Source organism: Triticum aestivum, chromosome 4D, assembly GCF_018294505.1.
Source record: "Triticum aestivum cultivar Chinese Spring chromosome 4D, IWGSC CS RefSeq v2.1, whole genome shotgun sequence".
In the NCBI taxonomy this organism is placed as follows: Eukaryota; Viridiplantae; Streptophyta; class Magnoliopsida; order Poales; family Poaceae; genus Triticum; species Triticum aestivum.
The window spans coordinates 64,814,063-64,832,085 of record NC_057805.1 but is presented as its reverse complement, the minus strand read 5'-3'; the positions used below and the strand labels follow the sequence as shown (position 1 = coordinate 64,832,085).

Sequence of the window (18,023 nt, the reverse complement as noted above, 5' to 3'; positions counted from 1 at the left end):
CATATTTGGTTCAAAAATACATCCAGGTTTTTTGACTTTTTTTAATTATTAAATTATTTTTGAATATAGGGGGACGTAGCACCCGAGAGCTCCTAATCCGCTTCCCTGACGCAAAGGGCTAATCCGGCTCCGGTGGCAGTGGCGGTGGAGATACCTTTCAACTATTTTCTGGCCACTTAGAAGTTAGAACGCTTTTATGTTCATTATACATTTCATATGCGCACTAGCAATAGTTTAATAAGGTTGTGTACAATAGACCCAAATGCTTTTATGTTGTCTTGTGACCATAAGCTCACAGGTTAACAAGATCTTGCAGAAATGTAGGGAAAGACTGCGTACAATAGACCCCAAAGTGGTCGGACCCTTCTCCGGACCTTGCGCAAGCTGGAGCTAAATGCACCAGGCTGCCCTTTTACTAGCAATAGTTTAATAAGGTTGTTCTTACTTGCATTTCCAGGGTATCAAGGCATATAATTGCAAATGCATCGCCATACAACTCCTACACAAAGCGACCTGGAGTGCATGCTACGTGATGAAAAGGTAGAACCGAAGGCCTTGCCATTATCACTCCTGGAAGATATCACTAATGGATTTTCTGATGAGCGGGAAATTGGCAGAGGTGGATATGCAGTGGTCTATAAGGTACGGCAACCCTCAACAATCACAGTTTTAACAACAGTTGATTTTGAGATTTTAATTGATACAAGGCTTTCCGAGAATATAGGGAATGCTTGAGAATGGGGCAATCGTTGCTGTGAAGAGGCTATCTAATACACATATGTGTGAGAAAGAATTCCAACGAGAGTTGAATGTCTGATAAAGGTGAATCACAAAAATGTGATACGATTTATTGGATATTGTGCTGATTCACAAGGGTTATTGCGGATGTACGGCAAAGGTTGCTCTGCTTTGAGTACCTGGATAAGGGAACTCTCGATAAGTATATCGCTGGTAAGATCATGTGGCACATAAAGTTCAGTTTGCATATTTACTTTTTAATTTAACAGTATAAGACGTACCATGTGGTATACTACCTGCCATTCAAAGATGTAAGGTTACTAGACTGCCTTTTCTCTTCCCTCTTTCATAGATGCATCTACTGGACTTGACTGGAGAAAGCGCTACCAAATAATCAATGGGATTTGCAAGGGACTACACTACCTCCATCAAAATCAAATTCTTCACTTGGATCTTAAACCTCCAAACATTTTGTTGGATGATAGTATGTTTCCCAAAATTGCGGATTTTGGTTTATCAAGGTGTTTTGATGAAAAGCAAAGTCGCGCTTTTACAACAAACATAGCTGGAACACTGTAAGCTAGCTAAGCCTCTTGAAATCTCATTCTTTTTATGCTATGATTTATTGTATCCACACTTTTCTCATTAACTAATTGGATCAATATTAATTTCATGAAGGGGATATTTGCCACCAGAATTCGGTAGCCATGAAATCACATACCAGTTTGACTTGTACAGTCTTGGTGTCATAATTATGGAGATACTGACCGGAAAGAGGGGGTATGAAGCTGTTGAGGATGTAAGAATAGCTATGACGCATTTCTAAGATAAAGGCTTGATTTTAATTTAGTTTTAAGTTATTATGATTAGTTTCAATACTAATTTTTTCATAGACGTTGTATTGATGGAATCACTCTCTTTATAGTAAACTACACAACAAAACATTTTTAAAAGGTGAATAATATGTAAATTATTGCCACATTACATCATATTTAGGAATGGAAATTGCAATTTTAACATCAGTATAACGTGGTCAATTTTAGCAACAAGAAGTCCACGATGAAACTCAAGTTTTTTTGTAGGATGTTTTTTGATATCCTGCCTAGCATATCAAATAACAAAAGGTCCATATGGACAGATATAGAAACAACTCCAACAACGTTGCAGTGAACTACAAATGAATAAACTGAGTGTAGTCTCTAGAAAAAACCTTGCGAGTACTACTTAAAAATCAAGTGAAAATTGAAGTAAAAATGCCTCGGTATACTTAGTCCATCTTGTAAGTAACTATTTCTAAAAAGAAAACCAGCTATCGGTTGGATGGTTAGGATGGTGGTTTTATCCCTCACCTACGAAGGATCAAACCATATGTTTGACTACTTGTGTCTCGGTACTACGTCTAATTCTTTTAGTCTGAGGCGATGTTCCCATCGATAGCAGATGACTGTGGTAGCTTTGTTGATCTTAAAGCTCCATTACTGGTCTTCAATAGATGTTGCGTGTGTCTTCATACATATGATGTTTTAACAAAACTGGTTACAAAATCAAATCCTGCATGTCTTATTAACGAATGTGAAAGGCCTTATATGTAATGACCAAGTTGCGTGGGCAGTGCAGTATGGACCATCACGTCTCGTTTAAAATTATCTCAAATATTTCAATTGGTTGTCAAAGTACTTTTCCTTAGTTGAGCTAACCGGCACACTTCAACATGGTGTTTTGGCATAGCATATTAAAGCATATTACAATATATAATAATATTTCTTTGAATTTGCAATTCGTAGATACTTGAAAGTTGGAGCATCAGATTGGAGCAATCACAGAAGGACATACAATTGGAACAAATACGAGTATGTGCTGAGATAGGAATAGAGTGCATAGAGTCCAACCCATTGAAAAGACCGGTTACACATCATATAATCGCTCGGCTCCCTGAAACTACGGATGGTCCTATTGGACCTGCCGGTACTAGATCTTCAGTGCCGCAGGTAATGTTATTTGACAAACAAGACATCCTCCATCAACCTTATATTTAAGCGATTGTGTACCCTGGTGTTTTTCAGCTGACCTGAAAATAGTTATTTTCGGGTTGATATTTAGCATCCACTTGAAAGTAGAAAAACTGTCTTTGTTTCACTTTTATTTCGCAGTATGTGGATAAGGTGAAATATGGTTTCTTGTTCTGCAGGTAGATGATCCGCATAAAGGTGCACTTAAGTCAAGCTCTGAGGTGAGTTCTTCCAAAACTTACCTTTTGATCTTAACTACTGATTTCTAGACAAGTAATACTTAAGTGTTCCATTATTTATCATATCCATTAAACCAAAATAAGAGAAAAGGGTCTTCATCGGTTGCATTTTGCGATCCTGATAACAATATATATTACTCCCTCCATTCCTTCTACATGGCATCCTCGTATTTCATGATCTACTTTGACTATTAATTTGACAAATAAAACACTAGCCACGTGTCATAACAAGTATACCATCGCAAACTTTTTCCGCATAAGTATTCTATGGTATAATTTTCAGGCACCTAATTATGTTTCGTTGGTGAAATTGATAGTCAATTTGACCTTAGACTATGAACGTCACATAAAGATGGAGTAATTAGGTATAGCTGCTATTGCAATCTTCTACCAAAACATAAATACCATAATGCAACTAAAATTGCTTATCTTTGATATTAGTAGGCAATATAACCAACATAAGTAAGAGAGGACACTATTTTATTGTTGCGTTTTGCATTGTGGTGGATTCTAATCATCACGTTTGTCCCACCCGGTTTCATGTTTTATAGTTTTTGTTTGACCCGATTTTGCCTACTTTGTTTCCAAATTTTCACAGTTAGTTATAAAATAAGCACAACACATCATAATTCAACAACCACAAACTGAGGCTATAAATATATTGATGAAATGGTCTATATTACAAGCACTAAACAAAAGGACAATGAAATACAGCGACCGGTAAGATGTATACTAGTACTACATAAGACATCATCGTTAATGCAGTAACCAAGTATTTGCGTAGCCTGGTGCCTGGAGATTAGGCATTCTGTGTCACTGGTGTTTTGTACATAGTGTTTGTTTCCTTCTGGCCAGACCCGCTGGGGCTCTTGTACATTTAAACTCCTTAACCGGTCAATAAAAAAGCAAAGCTTTTGCTTCTTTTCAGAACAATAAATCATCGTTAATTCTACTCACAATTGCATATGATTTGTTGGTACCAGAAGTTCCATTTGATAAGTTGGTATATACATCCTAGACGAACACGACACGGGAAATATAGAAGTATGTAATTGTGTGCCTTCTTTTTATTTTTATTGCAGATAAGCTCTGTCTCTGATCTGGCAGATGAGGTGCCATCGATGGCTGTTTCTAAAACATCATCCGACCAATTGTGGCGAATCAGACCACCCAAAGGACTAAGAGAGACGAGCACCAAGGTGAGTTTACAATCAAAAGGTTCTTTTGTTTTTACCAAGAGAGACGAATAAAGATACTCCTTGTGCACTGCTACTATCTGGTATTGTCACTGCTGCTCTTTGTGGTGGTGGTACTGCCATGATAAGTTTGTATATATTGTATTGCATCACATAGAAGTCGAATTGGCCAGGGGCAGATGTATATAGCATATATGCTTAGGGTGTTCATTTGCGATTTCAACTCAAACCGTGGGTTTAATCTGTATTTCTAAAAAGGAAACCTAAATGATAAGTGTCACATGTGTGAAACAAATCAACATGGTCCAAACGTCTCCATTATCATCTATTTTGCCACATCAAACAAATGACATCAGCATAATCTTTTTAGTTTTTTCGGACTTAATTTTTTATCTCTTAATAAAAATTCCGATTAAAAATCCGTTTTCATCATTAAATCCGTCTCGAAACTACATCCCATATTGATATGTTTCGATGACTTTTTTTTGCCCAAAAGTTGCCATGATATTACACTGAAGTTTCCATAGTGTTTACACTAAAGTTGCCATGATATATTTTATCTTTTTTTCTTCTATATTTAAACTAGCATTGTATTTCAACTACTTTTCACGGCAAATTTTATTAATTGACCATGGTAATTTTTAAAAACTAACAACGGCAAACTTAATTCATGGATCATGGCAATTTTAATAATTCATGGTGGCAATTTTAGTTTATAGATCATGGCAATTTTAGTATTTTGACCATGGCAATTCTAGTATTTTTGACCATGGAAATTATTTTTTGTATGAACCATGGAAATTTTTTGTGCATGTATCATGGCAAATTTAAGTAATTCACCATGGAAATTTTAGTTTCTGCTTCATAGCATATTTGAGTAATTGACCATGCATTTTTAAAGTAATTGACAACGGATTTATTTTTAATTATGAACCATGTCAAAATTATTTCATGGATCATGGCAAATTTTAGTAATTCACCATGTCAAGTTTAATTTCTTAATTCCTTTTTTTTATAACATGTCAAAAATTACTTTAAACGTAGAAGAAAAAGTAGTTGAAATATATCATGACAACTTCAGTGTAAACACCATGACAATTTATGTGCAATAGACATGACAACTTTTGACCGCCAAAAAATATCGTCGAAACATATCGACATGGGATCTAGTTTTGAAGTTCTTGTCGCGGCGAATTTAGTGGTCAAAACGGTTTTTCAATCGGGTTTGTCATTTAAGAGATAAAACATTTTAAAGTTTGAAAACCCAAAAGATTTCCGGTGACATCATCAGTTTACTTTCCTGTTTGAATGCATGTGTGAAAAAAAGGCTGACGTGTCACAATGGATGGCTAGAAGGGCTTGTGGCCCAACCTCTTTCAGCCCACACATGTGTCACTTATCAGGGTCCAATGGAAAAAGACAAACTCAAACCATGGATCGGTACTTGTTTTGTTATGGTTTACCAGCGTGGTTGGGCCTAACGGAAAAAAGTGAACTTCTTCGGTATTCACTCGTTTCCACGGTTTGCATTCAAATTGACTTTGAACACTCCTAACGGCAAGCGACCTCAATCATTTTTAAAAATAAGTGTAAGCAGTTAAATACTTATTCCATCTTGTTTACACAAAAAACAAATCATGTGTGTTTCTGGTTTTGAAGTTCAAATTATTATTTTATTCAAGCGAAAATAAAAAGTCATCCCTCCAAAACAAAGTACTGGTAGAAAATATAGGTTAACAGAAAATGAGGAAGGAAATAGCCGATAGATAGATATATTGGTTTTTGAGATACATGATCAGTTAAAAAAGCTTTGTTTTCGTTTTTGCAGTGAGTTATAAAAGTTGTTTGACCCTTGTACATTGTCCAGATACATGTCTAAACTTTGTATCATCATTTTAAGCTCAGTTGTAGCTTTGCTGAACAAAGAATGCATATAAGCTGGTTAATGTGGAATCTATATAATTATAGTACTTTATTTGAGCTTGACACGCAAAAATTAACATGCCCAAAATTATAGGATTCTTAGTATAGGTTTTACATTATCTATGGAAGAAAAATACTATTGGTATTTATCATAATTACCAAAACAAAGATACTTTTTTCCTTATGTCCCCGAAGTGATCTACAAAAGATGACAACTCAGTGGTTTTACCATGCATGCACTATTACTTCTTATAAACTTGAGAAAAAAAAGTTATAATACACGATTAATATGTTGCTCATATATGTGCACAGGTCACTTTGCTAGTTACCAATAAAACTTTTAGAAAGCAAACTTCTCCACATTTTTCCTCCTCGTCACTCCTATAAAATTACATGGTAACGTAACCTATTTTTCTTCCCAATATTGACCACCTGTTAAACTATGCACAGTAATTCGACCATATAAAAAAAATCGAGAATAAACTTTTTTTGTTGCTATCAGGATTTCTTATTCCCAGGGCTATCAAGTTTCTTGTTGGATCGGACTATGTCAGGTAATCACTCTACATTTCCATTCCAATATGGCATTACTTCTCCAAGAAAACTATACATTCTCAATAAAGAGTTTGACTGTTTACAAAACATAGGTCATTAAACGCAATGTGCATAATATAAACCATATGTGTAGTACATTTACAGATGTGTATCGTGATCACTGACCCAAATGCCAACGACATGATATACATACTATGTATTGTGTCAATGCCTGGTGGTGCAGAGAAGCACCAGCTAGGACTTGTCGAGTCCAGAATTATGATCAATGTGAACAGCACTATGATCAATTAAGTGAGGCAACAATGATAGTTTGTCTTACTTTAAGGAAACGCTAGGGCCTCTTTGATATGAAGGATTTGCATAACAATCGCAGCTGACATGTCACAATAGTTACACTTAGACAGATCTCACACCAAAAACATTTTAAGTGTTCATACTAATTAGTAGTTTAACTAGACAATTAATATTATGTTTGATGCTATCACCAGAATATCAATGCTAGTACAATGCAATGGATAGACACACGAGTAGAACCCTATAAAAGATCATTGCCCATGAAAATAACCTTTTTACCATCTTATGTAGACAATTAGTACTACCGGCAACATTCAAAAATCATAAAAATCATAGCCGACATATCATCATATTTTACCCCCGGTGCTCACGCGGAGGGGAGCCGGTGCTCGAGGACCATTGTCACGGTGGGGCACAACCTCCAGGAATGGGCGGGGCAACACAGTGCAAGGGAGGAGGCTGGGAAGCGTGGGCTCCCTACCGGTGGCAGGGGCTGCTCCTGGCGGTAGCGAAGGTGCACGACACGGAAGGTGACGACGGCGTAGCGCGGGTGGGGTGGGGTGGTAGGATTTGGTGGGTTGGCTGGCCGGGTTGGCTCGCACGGTGGGGCGAGTCACCCCCACATGGGAGGAAGTGTTGGTCATGGTATGGAAGAAGACTGATATCATGGGGGTGGATGCACGTCGGGAGAGGAAGGTGGGTGGAGTGGGGTACTTTTTAGGCTTTTGTGGTTCGGTTCAGGCCGGGGTAGGGGTTCGGTTAGGTGTTTTTAGCATTGCCTTTGATGTATAGAATGCACGTTTTTTATGCATAGAATACGATCGTAAGAGCATCTGCAATAGATGATGTAAAATAGGGCATCGAATTGTGGTTCGAGTAAAATTTACATCACCTAAATGTGCATTTTTACATCATCAAAAACCTCCAACTCCAACAGATGTTGTAAAATAGGCACTAGTGCTCCAATTGGTGATGTAAAATAGGGCAGCCGCACATCTGCAGGAGCCGCGACCGCCATCGCCTTCTTCACCTGGGACGAAGCCGCAGCAGGGTCGCGCGGTGGCCGCTTCAAGCCGCCATCATGTGGTTTGCCCGCATGAGCCTTCTTTCTCGCTGGCAGTTCCATTCCGGCGACGGCCACGGGAGGTGGGGCTACAAATCCGCCACGCTGATTTAGGGAAGGCATGGCGGCGGCGGGACCGGCGACAGACACAGAGGCGGACATGGCGAGGTGCACTGGAGCGGCGTTGGCGGCCGCGGGGTCGGAGGAGGTGTCCATGGGGTCTGGCGGCGGCAGGCGGGAATGGGCGTGCGGCAGCTGGGGCTGCGCGCGTGACTGCTCAACTTTTGCTCGAGCGGCCTATTTTACATCGTGCCCTATCCTTCGAGTAATTTTTTTGCATCTACATCATCCGTTGGAGCACCATTTTTGCTCCCCGGTGATGTAAAATATGTCATTTTTACATCTACATCATTTATTGGAGATGCTCTAGGGGTCCTTATAGAATAAGATCTTTTATGTGTCTGGGTGTTTATATTTATGCAAAATAAAGGTCAAAGATAGACCTTCGTAAATATATCATCTTTTAAAATGTTATGTATTATGCAATGAATGGGGGTAAACGAGAGCAGTTTTAACATGGTACCTCTTACCTCCTCTTTTCACATGATATAATAGATGTGAGCCGTTGATTTCCTCGCATTTGTGAGGGCCACCGTGCTAGTTAGGGCAGAATCACCTTTCAACTAGGGTAATGTAAACAACTTTAGGAGTTCAGTGTCAAAACTTAAACAACAGCAAATAATTATAAGTCTCTTCAATAAATAGATCGACACATTGTGATATATAGATAAAAGGTGGCCATGTAGAATAGTCATGTTCATATATGACTAGATGGGCTAAGCTTGAAGATATTTGATCTTCTACCACATCCACTTAACATGCTTTGTGTATTTGTTTTCCAGGACAAATATCCCTGGTGGTACATCTTGCTGTGACGAAGATTGGTGACATTTTACTAGAAGAAGCCACCAAAGGCACCATAGCTAAGCTTTCTGAAAAACTTGCTAATCTGAAGGAACTGCCGGTAAAGATTGAGCAAATAAAGAAGGTACTCACCATGATGAGCAATGTTATAAGGCAGATAGGCAGGGTATACCTCACGGACGACGTTGTCAAGAGTTGGATTGGGGATGTCCGCAAGGTGGCCTATCATGTTGACGATGTAATGGATAAATACTCATACCACCTTCGTCAACTTCAGAAAGAAGGGTTCCTGAGGAAATTCTTCATCAAAGGAACACATTATGCCATAGTTTTCACTGAAATTACAGATGAGGTAGTTGAGGTAGAGAAGGAGATTCAACTAGTTATAAAGATGAAAGAGCAGTGGATGCAGCCCTTCCAGCTTGTCGCTAACCCACTTACTGAGATGGAAAGGCAGCGGTCCCAAGACAGCTTCCCGAAATTTGTCAAAGATGGAGATCTAGTAGGGATTGAAAACAACAGGATTTGGCTAACTAGATGGCTGTACTCTGAAGAGCCAGAGACAGAGAACAACGTGATAACAGTATCGAAAATCTACCCTTGTTTCAAATGTTTACGAACGTGAAAAGATCAACTTCCCTGCACATGCATGGATCGTTGTGTCACAAGTTTACACTGTTGACGCCCTGTTGAGGAAGCTACTATGGAAGATCGGATTTACCGAACAACCATTGTCAGCAGGTATTGACAAAATGGACGTGTATGACTTGAAGAAGGAAATACAGCAGAGACTTGGAAACAGAAAATATTTGATTGTACTGGATGATGTTTGGGAGCAAGATGTATACTGCCAAATACATGGTGCTCACCAGGATATCCCAGGAAGTCGGATCATCATTACGACACGGAAGGACCATGTCGATGGAATTTCTTCTCCCACCCGTCATCTGGAGCTCCAGCCATTGAGTAAGCCTGATGCATTTGAACTCTTCTGCAGAAGGGCTTTTAAGAACCAGAAGGATCACATGTGCCCCAAGGATCTTGAAATGGTTGCTACTGCTATAGTGGACAGGTGCCATGGGCTACCTCTAGTGATTGTTACCATCGGAGGCATGTTGTCTTCAAGTCAACGGTTAGACATTTGGACTCAAATGTACAATCAGCTTCGAAGCGAGTTGTCAAACAGTGATCATGTTCGAGCAATTTCAGATTTGAGCTAGCATGATCTTCCATACGACCTCAGACTCTGCTTGTTGTACTGCTGTCTCTTTCCTGAAGGCCACCACATGTCACGTGAAAGCCTTGTGCGACTCTGGGTTGCTGGAGGCTTTGTGCCGAGTAAAGCAAATAACACAGCGGAGATGGTGGCTGAGGGAAATCTCATGGAATTGATCCACTGCAATATGCTTCAAGTCGTGGAGTATGATGAGCTTGGCAGGGTTAACACTTGTAAGTGTTAGATGTGTATAGTCTCTTTTTGGTTTATCCCCATTGTATAAGGGGTTTCCTGGACTTTACCACACATGTATATGTATTGGCCTTTGGCCCTCGGTAAAGTAAGTTGTTGATTATCCAACATGGTATCAAATGCCAGGCTAGCCTCTTCCTCCACCCGCACGCTGCAACTCTGTGCGCCTTGTCTCTAGCCTGCCCATCTCCGGCTGCCGTGGACTGTCTCCGGCCATCTCTCCTCTAGTCCCCGGCCCGGAATCGCTCCTTCGTTGCCTTCTCCGTCAGGCAGGAGCTGTCTCCGGCTCGTCCGAGCCTTCTTCCTGCTGCTGCCCCGGTAGTAGCTGTTCTGCCCCGTCGCCGCCGTCAACCCGGCCCAGTTGCCGCGCCGTCGCCGCCCCTTTTCCCGTCCGGCTGCCGCCTCCCCAAGCCCCGCCGTCGCTGCCCCTTTCCCGTCCAGCAGCCGCCTGTCCAGGACCCGTCGTCGCCGCGGTTTGCTACTAGGGAGTTCCCGCAGGCGCACGCTGGGCTCCTCTCGTCCTCTTCGCCCCGAGCGAGCGGCCCTCGGTTGGCCTGGCCGCAGGTGCGAGCGGGCGGCGCCCGATTGGCCTGGCCGCAGGAGCGAGCGAGTGCTCCTTTGCCTCGATCTCGCCCGATCCAGATCCAGTCTTTTTCGTCCGTTGACCAAAAAAAAAGAGAAGCAGAGAAGCAGAAGGAAGACTTCATCATGTCTTCTTCGGGCTATGTCGCCGTTCCTCGGTGCTCGGTGATCTTCGATGGCACCAACTCTGCTGAGTTTGTGGGTTTCATGCGTATCCATATGCGGGGCCTTCTGCTGTGGGGCGTTCTCTCTGGCGAGGTTCCGTGTCCGCCCTGCCCTATTGCTCCAGTGGCTCCTGTTCCGCCGGTACCGCCGGTGCTTGCTGCTGATGCTTCTCAGGCTGATCGGGATGCAGCCAAGGCTCTTGATGACACTGCAGTTGATGCCTATGATCAGCAGGTATCAGCATATTCTGATGCTCTTTCTGTCTACCGGGATGATCTGTCTGCTTACACTCAGTGGTGCAATGATGATGCTCGGGCTGCTGCTGTTCTCACTGGAGTGTCCTTCCTCAGTTTGCTTCGGAGTTTATGGGCCTCGGCACTATTGCAGCAATGTGGTCCTATCTTTGTCAGCGCTATCAGCCCTCTGGCGATGCTCTATACCTCTCTGTGGTGCGTCAGGAGCATGCTCTTCAGCAGGGTGACTCGTCTGTTGATGAGTTCTATTCACAGTGCTCTGCCATCTGGCGTCAGCTTGCCTCACTGAGGACAGTTGTTTGTGGCACTTGCCGTTGCTGTCAGACTACGCGGTCTGACTTGGAGTTTCAGCGGGTTCATGAGTTCTTATCTCGTCTCCGCTCCGAGTTTGAGCCCCGACGAGCTCACTTACTTGCTCGTGGTTGTGTTCCTATTTCGGAGGTACTTGCTAAGCTTCGTGCTGAGGAGACCCGTCTTCGCTCTGCTGGGTTACTTGTGGTTCCTTCAGTGTTGGCCACCCGGGCTCCTGTGTCATCTGCTCGCCTCACTGCTCCACCACTCTTGCCCACTCCTTCAGGGGGGTGAGCCGTCCTCTTTATGCTGAGAAGAGTACATCGCGCCGTGACACTTTCTGTGGTTACTGCTCCCGGTCAGGTCACCCAGAGTCTGATTGTCGCCAGAAGAAGCGAGACCAGAGACGCTCCCCTTCTAGTGGCCCTCCTGCGTCTTCCTCGACTCAGTCACTCACTGACCAGGACATTGTACGCCTCAAGCGTCTACTTGCCTCCTCTGGCTCCTCGTCGACTGGTTCAGCTGGTGCTATGACTGCATCCCCTTCTACATCACCGCAGGCCTCTACACAGTCAGGTACATCCTCGTGGGTTCTGGATTCTGGAGCCTCCTTTCATATGTCTTCTGATTCTTCTGTGTTGTCTTCTCTCCGGCCTCTTGATTCACCTGTTAATGTTCTTACCGCCGATGGCACACCTCTTCCTGTTGCTAGTCGTGGTGTTCTTTCCACTCCATCCTTTTTTGTTCCTAGTGTTTCCCATGTTCCTCGCCTTACCATGAATTTTTTTTCTGCTGCCCAACTCACTGATTCTGGTTGTCGTGTCATTCTTGATACCGACTCTTGCTCCATTCAGGATCGTCGCACCAAGGCTTTGGTTGGTGCTGGGCCCCGGCGCCGTGAGTCAGAGGGCCTTTGGGAGGTTGACTGGCTTTGTGTTCCTTCCGCTGCCACCACTTCTGCCAACTCCCATGCTCTTGCTGCCTCTTCGTCCGCGTCATTCCAGCAGTGGAATCATCGTCTTGGTCACATCTGTGGCTCTCGCTTGTCTTCGTTAGTTCATCAGGGCCTCTTAGGGTCTGTATCTAGAGATGTCTCCTTACATTGTAATGGTTGCAGACTTGGCAAACAGATTCAGTTACCTTATCCTACTAGTGAGTCTGTATCTCAGCGTCCTTTTGACTTAGTTCATTCTGATGTCTCGGGTCCTGCTCCCTTTGATTCGAAAGGTGGTCATCGCTACTATGTTTTGTTTATTGATGATTTCTCTCGCTACACTTGGCTCTACTTCATGAAATCTCGTAGCGAGGTTCTCTCTATATACAAACGATTTGCTGCCATGGTTCGTACCCAGTTTTCCACGCCCATTCGTACTTTTCGTGCTGACTCTGCTGGAGAGTATATCTCTCAGCTGTTGCGTGGTTTTCTCGCGGAACAGGGTACTCTTGCCCAGTTCTCATGTCTTGGTGCTCATGCTCAGAATGGCGTTGCCGAACGTAAGCATCGTCATTTGCTTGAGACGGCTCGTGCGCTGATGATTGCTGCTTCTCCGTTCCACCCCACTTTTGGGCTGAGGCTGTTACTGCATCCACCTATCTCATCAACATTCAACTATCGACTGCTTTGCAGGGTGGTATTCCTCTGGAGTGTCTCACTGGTCGCTCTCCTGACTACTCCGCTCTTCGTATGTTTGGATGTGTGTGCTATGTTCTTCTTGCCCCCCGAGCAAACTGACTGCTCAGTCGGTTGAGTGTGTTTTCCTTGGTTACAGTGATGAGCACAAGGGCTATCGATGTTGGGATCCTGTGGGTCGTCGCTTGCGCATCTCGCGTGATGTGACTTTTGACGAGTCTCGTTCCTACTACCCACGTCCTTCTTCCTCGTGTTTCTCTATGGACGATCTCTCTTTCCTTCTCCTTCCCGATACACCCTGCTATGTGCCTCCTGTGTCATCTCTTTCTTCGGCACCTCTCATTTCTTCTCCTTCACCACCGATCCCATCTTCTCCATCCTCCTCCACCTCTCCACCATCATGTCCAGTCCGTCGCCCTCTCTCACCGTTCCCTCTCCACTATACTCGTCGCCCTCGTCCTGAGGATGTCTCCCCTGACGCGCCTTCCACCTCTGGTGCACCTCTCCTCACGCCTCCCCCGGTTCACAACCTCCGGGCTCGGCCTCGCCCCCCGCCTGATCGCTACTCTCCTGATCGGTATGGTCTCTCTGTTATTGATGAGCCCACTTCCTATCAGACTGCCATGACTCAACCTGAATGGCAGCTTGCGATGGCAGAAGAGCTTGCTGCCCTTGAGCGCTCTGGTACATGGGAGCTGGTTTCCCTTCCTTCCGGTGTTCGCCCCATCACCTGCAAGTGGGTCTACAAGATTAAGACACGCTCCGATGGTTCTCTTGAGCGCTACAAAGCTCGTCTTGTGGCCCGTGGTTTCCAGCAGGAGCAGGGACGCGATTATGATGAGACATTCGCTCCTGTGGCTCATATGACCACTGTCCGCACTCTCCTTGCCGTGGCTTCTGTTCGTCAGTGGTCTATCTCTCAACTTGATGTCCAGAACGCCTTTCTCAATGGCGAGTTGCGTGAGGAGGTTTACATGCAGCCACCACCGGGGTACTATGCTCCTGACGATATGGTCTGTCGACTTCGCCGCTCCCTCTATGGTCTTAAATAGGCCCCTCGCGCCTGGTTTGAGCGCTTCGCCTCTGTGGTGACTGCCGCTGGTTTCTTGCCCAGTGATCATGATCCCGCGTTGTTTGTTCACACGTCTCCTCGTGGTCGGACTCTTCTCCTTCTTTATGTTGATGACATGATCATCACTGGTGACGACTCTGACTACATTGCCTTTGTTAAGGCCCGCCTTCATGACCAGTTCCTCATGAGTGATCTTGGTTCTCTTCGCTATTTTCTTGGGATTGAGATCTCCTCGACCTCTGATGGCTTCTACATCTCTCAAGAGAAATATATTCAGGATCTTCTCGCTCGAGCTGCTCTCAGTGATGACCGCACCGTTGTGACTCCTATGGAGCTCAACGTTCAGCTTCGTGCCTCTGATGGTGACCCTCTTCCTAATCCCACTCGCTATCGTCACCTCGTTGGTAGCCTTGTCTATCTTGCTGTTACGCGTCCTGACATCTCCTATCCTGTTCACATCCTGAGTCAGTTTGTTTCAGCCCCCACCTCTGTCCACTATAGTCACCTCCTCCGTGTTCTACGATATCTTCGTGGCACGATCTCTCAGCGCCTTTTCTTTCCCCGCTCCAGTTCTCTTGAGCTCCAGGCTTACTCTGATGCTACCTGGGCTAGTGATCCCTCTGATCGACGCTCGCTGTCTGCTTATTGTGTCTTTCTTGGTGGCTCTCTTATTGCTTGGAAAACAAAGAAACAGACTGCAGTTTCTCGCTCGAGTACAGAGGCTGAGTTGCGAGCCATGGCTATGCTGACGGCTGAGGTGATCTGGTTACGGTGGTTACTTGAGGATTTTGGTGTGTCTGCTGCTACCTCGACTCCCTTACTGTCAGACAGTACTGGTGCTATCAGTATTGCGCGTGACCCGGTGAAGCATGAGCTCACTAAGCACATCGGTGTGGATGCCCACTTCGTGCGTGCTGCTGTGCAGGATCAGACTCTCGCTCTTCACTATGTGCCCTCTGAGTTACTGTTGGCTGACTTCTTCACGAAGGCACAGACTCGAGCGCAGCATGCATTTTTCCTCTCCAAACTCAGTGTTGTTGATCCACCATGAGTTTGAGGGGGGTGTTAGATGTCTATAGTCCAAAGTTTTAAATAGCGCGCTAAGCCTCTTAGCGGCGGACCTCTTCTAAATGCTATAGCACGCTATTTAAAATGTTTTCTCATGTGTTTGGACAAATGACCCTTAGCGCATGACCTTTTTCAAATGCTATAGCGTGCTATAGCGGAGCTATAGCGGGCTATTTAAAACCATGGTATAGTCTCTTTTCAGTTTATCCCCATTATATAAGGGGTTTCCTGCACTTTACCACACATGTATATGTATTGGTCTTTGCCCCTCGGTAAAGTAAGTTGCTGATTATCTAACAGTAAGATGCATGATATTGTGCGTGAACTAGCTATTTCTGTTGCTAAAGAAGAGAGATTTGCTTCAGATTATGATTACGCCACAATGATATTGGTACAGCAGGATAAGGATGTTCGTCGTCTGTCATTATGTGGATGGAAAGACGACAGAGCAGTGAAAATTCAACTTCCACATCTTCGAACAGTACTGTCACTTGGAGGAACTGTGTCCGCCCCTGGCATGTTGTCATCAATTTTGTCTTGAGTCTATCTATCTTACAGTTCTCGAGCTTCAAGACTCTGAAGTCACTGAAGTGCCAGCATCCATAGGGCATTTGTTCAATCTACGTTACATCGGCTTACGACGCACCAAGGTCAAATCACTCCCCAATTCTATTGAGAATCTTTCTAACCTCCACACTCTGGACATCAAACAAACCAAAATTGAGAAGCTACCACAAGGGATTGTTAAGATCAAGAAGCTGCGTCATCTTTTAGCCGATAAATATGTTGATGAGAATCAGATAGAGTTCCGGTACTTTATGGGAGTGCAAGCACCTAAAGAGCTGTCCAACTTGGAAGAACTGCAAACTCTCGAGAGTGTGGTGTCCAGCATTGACCTGGCAGAGCAGCTGAAGAAACTGATGCAACTAAGAAGTGTGTGGATTGATACCATTAGTGCTGCTGAATGTGCAAATCTGTTTGCGACTCTGTCAACTCTGCCACTTCTTTCGAGCTTGCTTCTTTCTGCAAGAGATGAGAAGGAGACACTCTGCTTCCAGGCTTTCCAGCCAAGGATTATCAGAGGACAATGGGCCATGGGGACACTAAATTGCCCGATCTTTCTCAGCCATGGGAAATACCTCAAGTATGTAGCTCTAAGCTGGTGTGACCTTGTGGAAGATCCACTGGGGATGCTCGCACCGCACATGCCGAACCTGGCATATCTGAGTCTTAACCGCATCGGCATGCTTGTCGGAAATACTTTGGTTCTTTCTGCGGGATCCTTTCCCAACCTGAAGACGCTTGTCTTAAAGCACATGCATGATGTCAGTGAGCTAAAAATCATTGATGGCGCTCTTCCCTGCATTGATGGTTTGTACATTGTGTCGCTATCCAAGCTTGATAAAGTTCCTCAAGGCATTGAATCCCTTCGCTCCCTGAAGAAGCTCTGGCTGCTGAACTTGCACAAGGATTTCAGAACTCAATGGGACACTGAAGGAATGCATCAGAAGATACAACATGTTTCAGAGGTTCGTGTCTAGACACGGCAAGTCGGTTCTTTCTGCAGTGGCATTCTTGTATGCTGCATCCAGTGCAGTGCGTCATACTTTTAACCATTCCAATAAGTTTGCGATTATCGACATCGCCAGCAGCATTTGGTCAGTACTTATATGCTGTAACAAATCTATTCCTCAAAGATTGGTTGTGGTTGGTGTACATTGCCTTCCAGTGGCCTCTGTACCGCATGTGTTTTTTGTTGACCGTGCTTTGTACCATTTGTCTGTTGTTTAAGTTACATGCTGTAGTAGTAATTTCATGTAACCATATGCATTGTTTGTATCGAACATCTTCTATGATTAATCATGTCAAACATTTCATTTAATATCTTGATACCTTTTGATCTATGTCAATGTATCACCCCATGATCTGATTCGCCAAGAGTTAACATTCATACATGGGTACACTGTCTTTTGATCCCCAAATTTCAGATCAATAAGATCTCTATCTTGTTTTTCATATTTTTTTCAGCAGCACTTTTTTTGTGGGGATTTTCAATAGCACTTCTGTTTGTGAATTTCGCAGGTGTTTAGGTCTGCCAATTTAGCGGGGCTAAACTAGTAGTAGTATCATCTTGGTTCGTCTGATATGTTGTGTGATACACTAGGAAAAAGGAACGCAAATTACATGTACTCCCTCTGTAAAGAAATATAAGAGCATTTAGATCACTACTTTATTGATCTAAACGCTCTTATATTTCTTTACGGAGGGAGTACTTTTTATGAATATGTGTTTTCCGTTCAGAATATGGAGTAGAAGACACTTTCTGTCGACCTTGATACATCGTCTTCTAAGATTGATATATCAGGCGATTTTTTTTTAAAGATACAAGCATTGGGTGGAAAAACCACATTCTTCTGGAGGATGGGAGACCCAACGGCTCTCGTACGGATAGGCGACTCGGGAGGCGACTCCAGAAGCGATGGCGCACGTGTGCCTGGCGGGACCGTGGAGGCGGACGGCGGATGGACGGCGGTGAGGCCAGCAGAGGGGCG

At 43.9% G+C, this 18,023-nt stretch overlaps 1 pseudogene; it reads left to right on the top strand.

Annotated features, from left to right (window-relative positions):
• Positions 1-204: 204 nt before the first annotated feature.
• On the top strand, positions 205-17,012 carry LOC123096234 (disease resistance protein RPM1-like; annotated as a pseudogene).
• Positions 17,013-18,023: the final 1,011 nt, after the last annotated feature.